The sequence below is a fragment of the Thalia democratica genome, chromosome 5, assembly GCF_965202585.1.
Source record: "Thalia democratica chromosome 5, ktThaDemo2.hap1.1, whole genome shotgun sequence".
Taxonomy (NCBI): domain Eukaryota; kingdom Metazoa; phylum Chordata; class Thaliacea; order Salpida; family Salpidae; genus Thalia; species Thalia democratica.
Genome location: NC_139169.1, coordinates 10,267,649 through 10,284,174, shown reverse-complemented (window position 1 = coordinate 10,284,174; position 16,526 = coordinate 10,267,649).

Genomic DNA, 16,526 nt, shown 5'->3' with positions numbered 1-16,526 from the left:
ATGGTGACGAACTTGAGTTTTTGGATATTAATCATGTCATTGACAAGACAGAAATAAGCGGGTTTTATGTAAAAAACTACATAAAACCAACAGCGAAAAATCGTGTATTTGTAAATGGAAAATCACACCATCCACGCTCCATTTACAAATCAATTATATTCGGTGAGTCAATAAGACTAAGAAGATTGTGCGAACGTGACAATGATTACTTAGAAGCAATAAAGTCTTTAAAAGATAAATGTTTAAAATCTTGCTTCTGTAAGGCTTTAGTTGAGGATATGATTAATATCACAGTAGAATGGAAAGATCGGTTTGGACCTCCAATGAAGAAGGCAAGAGAAATTAACGATAATATAAGTGTTTGGACGACAAACTTTCCAAAACTATTAAAACTCACTATGAAAGAAAGAGAACTAAACCCGAATGTTTTAGTGGCATATAAACGTCCACAAACAATTGCGGCACTATTAACAAACTATAAGATCCAAGCCTATGAAAATAGTGTAGCAATTGGTGGATCTCACCCTTGTGGAAAATGCTTATTGTGCAACCGAGGGGGAGTAGGCGGAATGGTGAAAAAAACTAACTTAATAAAATCAAAAAGTGGTAAAACAATTGAATTAAAAAAGCATTTGAATTGCAAAAATTTTGAGATTTATGCGGCAAAGTGCAATATCTGTGGTGAGCACTATGTGGGACAGACAATTACGTCTTTTTCCCAAAGATGGTGCTCTCACAGACATAACTGGAAGAACATGACCACCAGCGAGACAAATGATCGAGCTGCACTCAAACTTCACTACGCCAACAAGCATCCAACATCGAACAAAACTTTTGAAGAAGCATATTCAATCATTTTTACAGACTCAACAAGCAACCATACGAAATTAGATTATTTAGAGAGTAAATGGGTTAATTTATTAAAAGCAAGTATAAACATAAACAAAACAATACTGCCTTTTTATAGATAATAGAAAACTTATAAAATCAATAATTTTACAGTAATCGGTTTTTAATAAGATAGTTTCACAAAGAATATTTTTTTGTTTCACAATAGTTTTTAACCGTTTGTTTATTTGATAAAATGTTTACCTTAAAAAACAATATATTACAAAAAATAATTTGCTGCTGAAACAAGTTAATTTAATTCTTTATATAATTTTTCTATTATTATCTTATTTAGATTTAAGTTTCGTTTCAAAATAGTTATTTTTATTCAGGGATTAAACTATTTCTTTTAAGATAAAAGGTTTGTAAGATATAGCTTGTTATTAATAAAAGTTTTTATAATTACTTTAAGTATTGTTTGGGAAAAGTTTTTATTCTTATTTGTATTTCGCCGATAGCAGTAACTATTTATTAACAATAACTAACATCAAACAGTTCCTTACTAAGATATTTTTAATTTAGTTTAAAGTTTATATTGGTAAAGTGTTTGTTTTTATATTCATTTCATTTGGATTTACTTTTACTTACAAAAATACTATTACAATGTAAAAATCGCCTAGCTTTTAAAATTTTAGTTTTATACACAGTTTTGAACTACTACGTCATAATATATATTTTAACTTTTATTTATTTTTTTGTTGCATGAATGTGTTTAGTTCTACTAGTTTTAAATTTTCACTGATGAAGGACGGTTGTCCGAAATTAATTTGAAGAAAACGTGCAATAAACTGGTAGATTTTTAAACCATCGTTAATTTATTATTTGTATTAAAGACAGGAAAGAAATAAAAAGTTAAATAAGTTAATAAAAGTGGTTGAGTAACAGAAATGTTAAAAAGATGATAGAAAATTGACCGAAGTCCAAAAAAAATCAAATAATGCATTTCTTAATGAAATGCAGGAAAATAAAGAATACTTGGCAAATCAGGCAGAGGTAATAGACTCCATAAAGAAGTCACTTATTGTTTAAAACATTCAGTATGTAGATACAAAAAAAAGAGAATGAAGATATCAAGAAGGAGTAAAATTTTTTAAGTTAGAAAATGAGAGGTTAAATGCTTGATTGAAAGAAATGAAGAAGGAGGTCAGTAATTTGAGTGTACAGCTTGAATACATTGAAAGTAATTTAAAAAGTAGGAATGTCGAAGTGCCTTTCAAGAAGGATGAAATTTTAGTTGATGTTGCAGTGAAGATCATGAAAAAAGTTGACCCTCTGTTGTGAGAACAAGATATTAAGTCAGCAAGACAACTAGTAAATAAAGGTAATAAAAATTAAGTAATCAAAAGTTCTATTTTAGCTAGATTTAAAAATATTAATAAAATAAACTACATACATATATATTTAAAAAAATAATCATGCTAAAGCTAAAATTAATTCATTAGATGATAGTATTAAAAACATGTACAAAAATAAAAATCTTACTCCCAAAAACAAACATTTGGTCTATATGGCAAACTGTTATAAAAAAACTAACAACTAGGAGCTTCTTTGGACTATGAATGAAACAGTTTATCTAAGAAAAAAGAGGGGTCAGATACAGCTGTAGGTAAAAAATATTAGTTTGTCAACATTTGAAAGTAAAACTCTAATGGTTTACAAAAGAAATCCTCAAAAAAGTTTATAACAAAACAAAGGATTAATGAGTGTGATAAATAAAAACGTTTAAGTCTACTTGTCTATTTTTTCGGTATTATTAGATAAATTATCAATAAAAGCACAGATTAACAAACTGTTACGCTATTCCAAGTTTCACTTGAAAACCGTTTTTTTTTTTTTTAGAGAAAATTATGAGTTATTAAGAACACTTACAATTTTTGCCAGGGCAAAGACTGATGTAACAAAAAGTGAAAAAGAGAATATTGAGAATGAGAGCGCACTTTTCTTTTATGACGTAAAGAGAATTAAGTGAGTGCGCATTTCACTTTTATGAAACTGCATGATTTAACGATTCATCTTTAGTCACAAGCTGGTAGTCCAGACTGAGCTGTGTTGACAGAACCGCCAAGAGCTGCAGAGACTGTTTACAAGAAAGACACTTGAATATTGGTATTGAGTTGTTTTATAAAATTTTAGTATGTATAACTATAATTCTGTTTGTTAGATTTATTTATAAATTGTTATTTAAAGTAAGTTTAGTAATTCTTTTTCTGTACATTTTTATAGCTCTTTTGATTTTCAACAAATGATTTATTAAAAGATTTTTTTACAATGGTTAAATATAAAGCATTTTTCACATAGGTGAAATACTTTTATAGTTCTTCTATTTTTCAACACTTGGTTTTGTAATTAATATTAAGTATTTCTTAAAATGTTATTGAGTTTTTTTTATAGTGATTATTATGCATTATTTTAGTATAAAATTTAAATGTTTAATAGTTTTCGTGATTTTTACAATTGGTTTTGTGTTCATTAAAGTTCGTTTAATAGAGAAACCCACTCGGTTGTTGTGTATTGTGTATGGTTATTTATAGTAGTATTGATATCTAGCAATACTAAGTCTAGACTAAATTAGTATATATGTCAAATTCCAATAGTAAAGTCACACTTAAATTAAACCCTAAGCGTAATCGTTCTAGGGTAAATGCTGGATGTTGGTTCACTAACGACCCCTGGTTTCAAAACTTAAATGTTTTATAACTTGTTTAAATTAAAGTGTAACTAAAAACGTACAAATATGTAAAAAATGATATTGCTGCTACAAAAGTTTCAAGACTAACAAAAGCCAAGTTTTTTTTCTAGATAATATTAAAAACAATAACAACAAATGATATGAAACTAAAATAAAAACTAGTCTTAAAATACTTTAAAAGTAGTATTTTTTATTTTTTAAATTATTATATTTGTACTTCTAAGTAAGTTTTAAACTATTTTCAAGTAAGTACTTAAGTATTAAGTGAGTAAACAAAAAGCTGTTTATATCGTTAAACTTACTTAGATGTTAAATGATAGATTTTTTTTTTAATTTGAGATACATTTAACGTTAAGTTGTTTTATATTTGTAAGACAAGTAATACTAAAAACAGTTAGAGCATTCATTCTTTTAGCTAAAGATATTTAAACTTTTTTAATTAAATTAATAAATAAACAATAAAATAAATAACATGAAATGCAAGTATACTACAATACTTGATACTTATTAACATTAAACATACTTAACTAATAATAAAGTTATTTATACCTAAAAACAAATAGTCATAGTAATTTACTAAATAATGATTTTGTTTGTATTTTCTTAGAAATTTTTTTAATGAAAGCGTTGTTATTTTTATTACTATACATTGTATAAAAAATCTCAGGAAACTTTTTGAATATTAAAATATATACTTTGCCATTTTATATATAATATAAATATAAAATATAAAGAAGTACTACATGTCGTTGTTCTGTTGGCCAAAACTAATTTTGATATAGTTAAGTTAAGAAAGTCTTTTTGATTCAAATAATAAAAGTTTATGATACAATTTAAATATCTTATAACTATTTCTATTTCTATTTTTACAATTTTTATCTTCTTCTATTACTCAATTAAACCCCTATCAGTAAAAATCTAATTAATTATTTCACTTAATAACAACAAATAGTTAATAAATTGGAACAGTTATAACAACTAATAGGAAAGAAAAAATATACTTTTTAGTGCTAGAATGTTTAGTTAAAAGTTTATTATCCAGTAGGTAAGTATTATGGTTACAAAGTTCTTTGTTTTAACAAAAGGTGAACATTTACTATTTTCTCTTTTTGATAATTAAATAGCTAAAATTATAAAAATTATTACACTTATAAAAATCGAAATAGTTTTTATGATACACCCATTTTAATTGCCTGAAATACTTTCTCAGCAAAAAAGTAAATTAATAATTGAAGAAAATTAGTTTTCGTTAAAGTGTTTTAAATAATAATTACAGTAACCTCTCGCTTATTTACGCACATTGTGTCCACAAAAATCCTGCGTAAAGATAGGAGAGATCGTAAAGATACGAGAGGTACCAAATATACTTACTATAATGGCTGTTTTTCGATATTGCTTCTAGTTAAAAGCAGACTGGGGACTTTTTCACTTTTTAGAAATTTGTTTAATTTTTATACAAATATGAAAACAAAAGATAAAACTATACATATTAAAAAAAAAAGGATTTAAGTTTATATAAAATAATAATATTTTTAGAAAATTTTTACTAGTTTTAATAATAATTATATTGTATCTTTATCTATATGTGATTTATTTAATATTAAACATTTATATTCTGTTCTACTTAGAAAATACAATTTATAATTAAGCATTTGTTTTAAATATAAGCTCTATATTTATTAAGTATCACTGCTACTTTTTGCTAGGAAGTTTAATAATATTTCTTTTTTAGATGTTTGTTTATATAATTAGGTAAGAGTGCTGTATTATTGGTTTGTGTTTTAAACTCTCATTATTTCATTATTTAACACAGTCATATTTCTTTCAGAATTTAAATTTAAACTTTTATTGTTAACAAAATTTCTGATATACTGAGGTATAACTAAATGTTTATCAATTAGTCAAGGAACATAAGTTTACAAAGTCTAAAGATATAGTGAAGTGAGTTAGCATTTAAAAACATATTTTACATTAAAAATATAAAATAAACCTAGTTTGTGGAATATTAAAAAATTTAATTTTTTTTTTTTTAATTTTTTATAATTCTAAAATGCGTAAGTAAACGAGAGTGCGTAACGTCACGAGTGCGTAAAGATGTAAGAGGTTAATGTATTCTGACCTGACTACAAAAATTAAAAATATACTAGCAGTATGTCTATAATACTTTCTTTAACTTTTATAGAATAATATACATACCTGCAATGTAAGACTTTAAAAATTTAAAAAATATTAAAAGTAATAAAGCAATTGTTGACTTAGGTTAAAGACTAAATTTAAAATAAAGTTAAATCAAAGATAAGGAACTAAACAACACTCAAAGTAATAAACTTTGAATCTTACCCGTTTAGATATTTAAAAAGTCATAATCAAAAACTTTGAAAATCAGTAGATATAGTGAAGCTTGTTGTATTATAATTCAAAATTTAAAAAACTTAGATATAAAAAGAAAGAGCCTGAAATAAATAAATTTAAGATGTAACATGTTAACTTTGTGGTGGTAAAATTATTTGAAAAGTGTTATCAAAAGTATTGACAAATATTAAAACTTTTATGTAGTTTAAATTCAAAATATTAAAATAAAAGTAAAATCAAAGAGCATATTCATACATAACAATCGATCTGAAGAAGAAAAACATTAAAAAAAGCTGACATATAAAAGAACTTTTGAGAAATTTTAGTATCATAATTTTATTATTGTATAAGTGACTAGGACTCTTTTAGTTGATCAACATAAAACATAGACAAAAATAAAAAAATATTGAAAATTTTTAGTTTTTAATTTTCATAAAAATTTTAATCAACGTATTTTTATCAAATGTAAACTTAAAGTATTGATGTATAGTAAATCACTAAATCTTTTTTGAAAGAGTAATTTTATACACTAAAGAATGATTTAGATGCCATGCTATTACACGTATATTCTAGGACAGAGGTTTTCTGTTTTATAGATAAAGAAATATATTATTTTTAGCATTATAAATTAGTAATTTTACAAAACAAAACATAAAACGTGTTTAAATAAACGGTATAATACACAATTTACTTAGAATAACTTATAAAAAAAAGATGACAATGGTATTACAGTTGTAAAATAAGTGCTTCTTAGAACAAATTATTGCCCTGTACTAAAATCTAAAGACTTATAAACGGGGAAAAAAAACTAGCTAAAAACACTAACAAATTTTAGTTTTGCAAATGTTTATGACCTCACTAAGTATTACAAATAAAGCAAATATTTTTCTTGAAATATAAATTAATTTCTAAACTAAAATTTGTGGACACGTTCGATGGTTTTAATTTTAAGTCGCAACAAAGCGGCCACTATAAAACGTGTTCCACGAATTTAAAGTAACATGACACATTGATCTATATTTTAATACGAAACACTCCCTATCCTGTTTATAGAAATTCACACAAAAGGTAGTATCAAAAAAATTATTTTTCAAACCGTAGTTTAATTGTATAATTATATTCGAAATCTCGTTTGTCAGTAGTTTACGCTTACGAAAAATGCATTACTATGAAATTTTAATTAAATCAGATAACTACTTACAAAAATTTTTCAACAAACTAAAAATATACTGTCTAAGATTATATAACTTAAAATCTATGATTTTACTAATTATGAAAGATTCTAGCTTTAACGAAAAATAAAATTAGTATTTAATTTTAGTTTTATTGTATAACAACAAGTGTGCTGCGTTTTCAACAGTTTTAAATTTTAATTTACAGCTCACTGTACTTCGTTATAGGATATTACAGGTTTATATTTAATTTTGAATTTATTGCTAGTGTGAAGATCAAGAACGTCATTAAGACAAAAAAAAAGGCAAAACAGGACTATTAACTATACAAAAGTTTAATATACTTCGTTAATACTACCAAGTCAACTTGTTTAAATAAAATAAGCTTTATCATTATGAATATTAGTTAGCTTCTTTTGTTTATAATTAATAATATAAACAGACAATTAAGCTTGTAAGTTAGAAAATTAACTTTAAAATTCTGTTGGCAACATCTAATGTTTAAATTTGTTATTACTACAGTAACCTCAATTTACATTTCTGAACTTTGTTCAACAACATCAATTGTTATTTTGTTTACTTATATCTTAATTTAGTGTATAACTAAAGTGTATAATTTAGTACTACACATATTATACAAAAGTCTAGAACAGGGGTCGGCAAACTGCGGCCCGCGGGCCAATTGCGGCCCGCGAAGGGTAAATCTGCGGCCTGCGAGCACGATTTTTTTTTTGAATGGAATGCGGCCCGCGAAAGAAAATTTTGTGGCCCGCTGAGCAAAATATGTTTCAAGTTAATTTTTTTTCGGTAACTCGAATTAATTTGATTAGTTTAGTTTTAAGTCTCTGTATAACATTTAAAAATAATTAGAAGAAATTACTGCTTTAGTTTAAAAATGTGAAAAAGACAAATTAGCATTTTAACAGGATATTTTTCTCAGTTTCATAATAACTTCTTTTTTACAACAGCAAGTAATTATCTGAAAAAAGAGTGTAAAGAGTGCTTGAACTTAATAAGTTAGTTATATAATATCTATTTATTAAATAAACTAAATGCAAGTGTTTACCATTTTGTACAAAAGTAATTCACAGTAATTAACTAAAGTGTCATTTCTTTATAGCTTAGATATTTTTTTCACTGTTTTTTATACCTAAGTTTCTTTTATAGATTTTTTAATTTGTAAATGTTATATTTTACTGTAAAAACATTAAAAATAACATAGTGATAAGAAATAAGGTTTTTTTAATTTTTCTTTTGACACATTTTAATTTTTTAGAAGTTTTCTTTGCACTTAAGTTAATTTATATGCACACCAACTTAAAAAGATGCTCATATTTTAAACCACTTTTTATTTAATACTTTAGTTAGTCTAAGTTTAGTTTATGCATAATTATCTAACATTGTTGTTTCTACATGTATCATCTAAATTTGTACAGACACATTTAAAAGAGTATACATGATATAAATTAATATAGTTTTTGTTAGGTATACATTTTCATTTTTCAAACATTGTTTTTGTAAAACTAAGTTAACTTTTATGCCTTGCATATCAATACACACATTTGCTGATTTTTGGAGCTACCTAATTAGTATAAACTAGACTTAGGGATGGTAAATTTATAAACTACTAATAATATTTATAAGCTAATAAACAACTAAACATTGACACACACTTAGACTATCGCTATTTGTAGACTTCAAATCTCAAGCCAACTAAGTCATTTTATAAGTTTTTGGCTAGAACTGTTTTTTGTATACAAAAATATCAGAAATGTTTTTGTTGACTTAGACTGGCTTTTTGCTTAAAAGATTGGCAAATTAAACTTAAGATGTATGTTTTGCTCAATCCACAGTGTTAGTTTGAGTTATAATATATGTTAAATTTTAAGTCTTGCAGCTGATATAATTCAGTATATTATTTATATTATAGTGTACATTAAAGTGTGAACAATCAGTGTTGCCAAAAAAACTTGAATCCCGGAAAAGCTTTGAACTTGAAAATTAATGCTTAAAAGTTCTGGAAAAAAACTTGAATTTGATTTTTTTTGAATAAACCTGGAATTTCAAACAATTTTTCAATGTAAAGTAATGAAATTGATATATTTTTTAAGATACATTATAAACTTTAATTAAACTTTATACTAAAATAAAAAGAAGGAATTGTACTTCTAAAACCTTTGTATTGGTGCATTGCAGCTTACTTGTAAAATTTCACCGATTGTTGTGCTTCGTGTTGGAACTAAACCAAGAAACTCTACTAAAATGTCAAAGTTAGTAAAAACATCTCTAATAAAAATTCTCAGATTAGCAATAGTTTTTCTATCAGTGTTCTCTTGTTAACATATTGATTAAAGTCTTAATTTGATTTATGCGACTTTATAACCTTTATGCATTTCCTAAATACGACCTTTTGTTGTCATTGAAGAAATAAACAAAAGTTTTTCATTACTACCAACATAAATTCTTTAAAAAAGTTTTCAATTATAAACGGTATCTCATTTTAAATAATAAATTTTGCTACTTTATAACTTTCCTTACAATTTTTTTCTGATAATTCTGTAGTTACTAAAGATAATCTTGTTCTTTGTTGGAACTGATTTTGGTGATTTGTTTTTTTATCGTTTCTCGCAATAACTCCTAACTAACTTTTTTTTTTTTTTGTAGCTCGTCTTATATTTTTCAATTAATATTTTTAAATGCAATTATCTTATTGCAGATAAAGAATTGCTATAATGCTTAATATAAAACAAGTTTTTCTATTTCGCTAATGACTCAATAAAGTTAAATACTTTTGTTAAAATTGTTTAAGAAACTTAATTGTATATTCCAGCTGACTTGTAAGTTTTTTTGGCATGTAATTTATTTACTGTTAATAACTTTCGTTATTTCTTTATGCTGTGAACTTTGTTTTAACTGGGTTGCTACACAAACAGACTATTTTAAAAGCTTAAAAACTTAGGTGTGTGTGAAACTTTTATTTCAAACACTTTAAAGAAATCTTTTAATTTCCAGAATTGTTTTTATGATTGTAGTGTAGTTTACTAATTGTAGTTTCTCTTGTTTTCTTACACTTTGTGTACTTTTTGATGATGATGATATTTTTACTAGGTATTTAAGCTTAATTAACAACGATTTATTAGTTTTTTTAAACTTTTAATAAACTTAGGCTGGTTTGATACAACTCAGACATTTTTGCTTTTTAAGTGGCAACTATGTAAAAGACTAGTTACTAGTAAGATATTTTATTTAAGTATTCGAGAATTAATTATGTTAAAGAATTTGTTCTAGCTTTCTGGAATACAAACAGGTATTAACTTTATTAAGTTAACTAATTACTAAATTTTTTAATTAATGTAAACTACTTAACACGCAAAAACATTTTTTGAAGTAAATATTCTTAGATATGAAAAAAGGGGTTAATAGTATAACAAATATATAAAAGTAACTCATAAACTGTCTTTCAAATTTGTTTTTTATAAAGAGTTAGGTTGTTAGTCAAGTTACAAAAGTATTAAGTTTAACTTATTAATGCTATGAAAGTACATAGTTATTAACACTTAAGTATATTAGTCAATGTAAATTTTATTCTAATAAATGTTTAGTTAAATAAGCATTCTATGTATAGCTAAAAGTCATTTAAAATGATAAGGTGAATAAAAGTAAAACTTTTCTCTCGTGTGACTAAAACTAAAACCAAAAGATTATTCAAATGTCTATAAAACTAAAACTGCGGCCCGCGAGGACTTCGTAAACTTGAAATTTGGCCCGCGACCACCAACTGCCTGCCGACCCCTGGTCTAGAACAAGATTCATTCAAAAACATTTTTTATTAAAGCAAACATCAACTAATATCGATTTCGCCTAACACTTATGAACTACTTTTATAAGCAACTAATTTTAAAATTAAGTTTTAAATTAATAAATAGTTAGTGGTTATATGAGAAAAAAACAATTAATTAACACTAATTAGCACAAATGAGCAAAAAAAAAAGACATTCACAACTTATAAGTACATATTTAAAAATAGTTAATTAGTAACTTAACTAAGCCAAGCCTTTAACTAACAAAACAAGTTAGGTTGGGTGTTCACTTAAGAAAGTTTTTTCAAATTTCATTTAAAATTTATCACTTTAGAATGAAACTCGAATGGTTTTAAAAAGCTTTGCGTAATAAAATATGAAAAAACAAAATGAACAATCTTTTGATATTAAGTTGCAAATGATATACAAATACGTTTAAAAACCTTCTTATAATAGTTCTAATATAAATATAATGTCTTTATTTAAAAACTGAAATTAACAATTGAAATAGCCAGATATTATAAATTTTTGATTTAAATTTATTATTATATTACAACCATGTAAAACAATTTTACTGTAAAAATAAATTTAAAATACTTTATAAAATAGTAAAAAAATGTGTTAAAAAGTTTGCTACTAAAATATTATTATCCATATTCAAAATTGAGTTGTGTTTATAAAAATAACAAAAAAATAATGATGTTTAAAACTCAAAGTTTATAGTTAGAATGCGTAAATAATTGCCACTAGTCTTTAATATTAAATGTTATTACAAGTGAGTTTAAAATCTTATTATAGTTTTACTTGACATTTTAAATAACATCTCGAATTTCTTTTAGATAAATTTAATTTTAGATAGCATATTGATGCTGTTGTAAAATCAGTAGCCTCTCGCATCTTTACGCACTCGTGACGTTACGCACTCTCGTTTAGTTACGCATTTTAAAATAGTAAATATTAATATTTTTTAATATTGCACAAATTAGGTTTATTTCACATTTTTAATGTAAAATATGTTTTTCAATGCTAACTCACTCCACTATATCTATAGACTTTGTAAACTTATGTTCCTTGACTAACAGTTAAACATTTAGCATATTGATGCTGTTGTAAAATCAGTAGCCTCTCGCATCTTCACGCACTCGTGACGTTACGCACTCTCGTTTAGTTACGCATTTTAAAATAGTAAAAAATTAATATTTTTTAATATTGCACAAATTAGGTTTATTTCACATTTTTAATGTAAAATATGTTTTTCAATGCTAACTCACTCCACTATATCTATAGACTTTGTAAACTTATGTTCCTTGACTAACAGTTAAACATTTAGTTATACCTCAGTATATCAGAAATTTTGTTAACAATAAGAGTTTAAAATAAAATTCTTAAAGAAATATGACTGTGTTAAATAATGAAAGTATAATGAAATAATGAAAGCTTGAAACACAAACCAATAATACAGCACTCTTGCCTTATATATAAACAAACATCTAAAAAAGAAATCTCATGAAACTTCCTAGCAAAAAGTAGCATTGAAACTTAATAAATATAGAGTTTACACTTAACACAAATGCTTAACTAAAAATTGAACTTGCTAAGTAGAATAGTATTTAAATGTTTAATATCAAATAAATTACATATAAATAAAAATAAAATCTACTTATTATTAAAATTAGTTTTAATATTCTAAAAGTATTATTATTTTATATAAATTTAAAACCTTTTCTTTTAATATATGTATAGTTTTATCTTTTGTTTTTATATTTATAAATAAATTAAACAAATTTTTAAAAAGTGAAAAAGTCCCTAGTCTGCTTTTAATTAGAAGCAATATCAAAAAACAGCCATTATAGTAAGTATTTTTGGTTACTCTCGTATCTTTACAATCTCTCATATCTTTACGCAGTTTTTCACACTGTGGACACAATGTGCGTAAATAAGTGAGAGGTTACTGTAATTAATAAAAAGAAGCATCGCTAATAAAAATCTATCGCTATTTAGGCTACTACTCGCTGTGCGACCTGAAAATCTGTTAGCTCCAACTAAAAAATTGTTTCCAGCAAACCAGAAAACATCTGCAAACATCTTCTCGAAATGATTTGTAAGATGATCAGATAACCCTTGTTGATAAGATGGTTGAGAAACAAAAATTTAGTTAAAGCTCTAACACTTTTCTTCAGTTGATAGAATGACCTGTGTAATCCTAGGCTAGAAGACAATCTGTTGGGTACGAGTTTGCATTGATGTTACACCTTGGTGCGCTGAATTAAACTTATTGAGAACACGATGTTGTAAACTTAAAAACACAACTACTTTATTCATGTAAAGATTATTTTCATCACTTACGTACAAAGCACCTTAGTATCTAAAGCATGCTGACAAAGGTTCAAATGTTTTAAATTTTTTTAAAACGCCTAACGATTCTTGAAAGCAGTTTGTCATTAAATGTTTCTTCTACAATTTATTCCCAAGTGATTGCGTGACGTAGTAATTCATTAATTGATTTAGCAATAAGAGATGGTTTATTACTTAAGTCATCATCATGCGAGTAAATTTCATTAGACAAAAAAGGTAACGTGATGCAGCATATACAGGTACATTGGTTTTACCAGGCATGTACTTCAAAAAGCCATGGCAGTGTGCGTTGTTTCAGTCATTAGTTTGTTCTTAATTTTTTTTTTAATATTTACTAATGACATATGAATCCTAACAACCACACGATCTTTGCAGCTCTTAGTAAAATACTTTGTCTGCTCAAACGACCAAGCAATGGTAAGCGACTCTCCTTATATGGCAGCATAATTATTTTATAATCCATTTAAAAAATTTTAAGCCTTCAAGTGTCATCTTCCAACCAGTGGTGCAGCAGCTAGGCAATCGTCTATTGCAATTGCAGTGTTTTGGCATGAGAAAGAAGCTTAAGCCTTGCTTCGAGCTATAAGGTCTTAGACATGTTTATTCCTAAAGATCAAAAATATATACACCGCTTCTTATCGATCAAAAATCATTTGTTTTGACTCACAAAATGCTTTCTTCAAATTTTCTGTCACAAATTTTCCTTCACAGATTTGTCACAAATGAATTTGTGTATTGGTCTGAGAAAATTTGTAAAACGTGCCATAACTTTACGAAGTTTGGCATAGTTGGACACTTGATTTTTAAGGACAAACCAGCTACGTATATCTAAGGCAGACTTTGGTGTTGGGAATTTTCAATTTGAATTTAAGTACTTTTGTAAAGGTTCTATGCGATTATTTTTGATTCCGAAATCTGAAATAACAACTGACTTCCGACTAAATTGGAATTTCTCTAGATTAAAGACTACACTTGCTTTTCCAACTTTTGATACTTTTTTCTCCATCAGTGACACTCTAATTAAAAATCATAAAATGCAATACTATCTACACACCTTTCCTTTTTTTTAAAGTCAGATAAGATAGCTGAAAAATGACGGTTGTAACTATCACCAGACCAAAAAATCTAAAAGGTGCTCTAGTGTTAGCTACTAAACGGGGTGATATGTTGTGAGATGCCTATCACTTTCATTCAAAGGAGCTTCATGATTACTGTTCCAAGCATATGTTACAGTTTTGAGTGTTCCTTTGGAACTCAGTATGCAATTTTAACGGAGTTTCTGAAGCACATGTCTTTGTCTTGCAATACTTGTTAAAAGGTGAGATATCTAAAGTTCTTCTATGTAACCCATCTATTTTCCTTGTGACAACCGAACGATAACACCAAACTACAGGTTTATCAAATGGGACTCGTTCTAAAACACCTAATTCCCTGATGAGATCCGCTTAAACCTGCTTTTGCCAATGAATTGGTACGTGTGCCGAAGTATGAAAAGCATAAGGTTTAGCATTATCTTCCAAATGATTTTTAAGTGGGTACCCACTCATTTAATTAAGTGGTATATACGGACATACATTAAACGTTTTTGATTTTTACTTTTGATCAAAGTAGTTTCGTTTTTTAATCATTTTAGTATAAAAGTTATTCCTAAAAAAAAAATAAAATGATAAAATTTGCTTTTAAACTAAATTTATTATTTAAGAAACTTTGTTTTACAAAGTCTTATTTTTAGAACCTAATTTATATAGATTTTCATACCATTCTAATTTTAAAGTCTTTCTAAAACTAAGCTACAGCTGTAACTTAATTGTATGGTGATACTTAAAGATTTTAAATATAATATTAAGCTACTTTAGATAAAAGTCTAAACTTCAAAAATATTTTCCGCCTTTACAACGGTTTTAAAATTCGAAATCAATATACTCAAAATTATTTATGTTGATTCTGTTATTATACGAAAGTTTAACCTTAACATTTGTTTGAAATCAATGGCTTCATTCAAAACGAAAGAACCAATTATTAAAAAATGTCATTGGCATTTTTGTGATAAGAAGTTTGTTTTTTTTTTTTTGACTAAAACAATAATGTTATATATCTTATCATATATATATAATTATATATATATATCTTTATAGGTGTTTCGAAATTTTATTCTCAATGATTAACTTAACAACAGTTTATAAGAGTTGTTTTAAAAAATAACACGTTTAAATAATTTTGATTATTTATAAATTCAAGTTTTATTTCGAAGAGCTTTTAAAAGTATTTATAAACTTATTTATAGATCTCTTTTTTACAGTTTACGTATTAGTTACAGTTTAGTGTATTTAGAATTTTAAAGTTATAGTTTTAACTTTTATTGAATTGTTTTAATCATAAGGTTAACGGTTTTACAAAACTAATACTCGCATTTTGATTTATGTTGATATAATAGTATTCTTGTAAGTTTTGTAAAAAATTTATAATAAAGTGATTAAGAATAGTGTTAATACTTTTTATTATATTTTAGGAAGCTATTTTATTGCTTTTTTGTACAAAATATTATTATTTTGTAATTAGTATATAAGCTATTTTACAACCGTTCAAATAAAATTATACATCTTATAAGTTTAAACAAGGTAAAGCTAGCTCACCGGAGAAATGTTAATTCAGAATTAAAGAGAGAAGCATTAAACAACTAAAACGGAAATTTTATCACTCAGCAAAATCATAAAGTTACTTTATTATCCAGACCAATTTTTAGACCTTGGGGCAAAGATCCGATAACAAAATATAAATTTGTATAATAGTTTACCAGTTTAACTGCTTTTGTAAGTTTTTGGAATAACTTCAAGACAATTTGGCAAAAGAATAAATTAGTAAATTCCAAAAATTATTGAGGAATTTTGTAAAACGAGTACTAAAAAAAATAAATCTATAAGATCTGCTATTGCAGAACACCTTAATTGTGCAGAATAACCTTGATTGTGCAACTAATTATTACTTAAAAAGATTTGAGCTATGAAAATTGTTCTATTATTTTGAATTAATTAAATTAAAAGCTATATTTATTTTATGAGAAACGTAAACTGTGTTAATGTAAAGACTTGGATTATACTGTTTCTTTGTTTTCTTAAATAATTCTTACAAGTTTTTATGTACACTTTTTTAATTTTTTAATTGCATTATAATTTAAAGTACTAATGCATTGTTAATTACTTTTTGTTATTTTGTTATTGATTTTACATTTAACATTAATGCATTTTCGCTATATAAGCTAGATTGGAAACT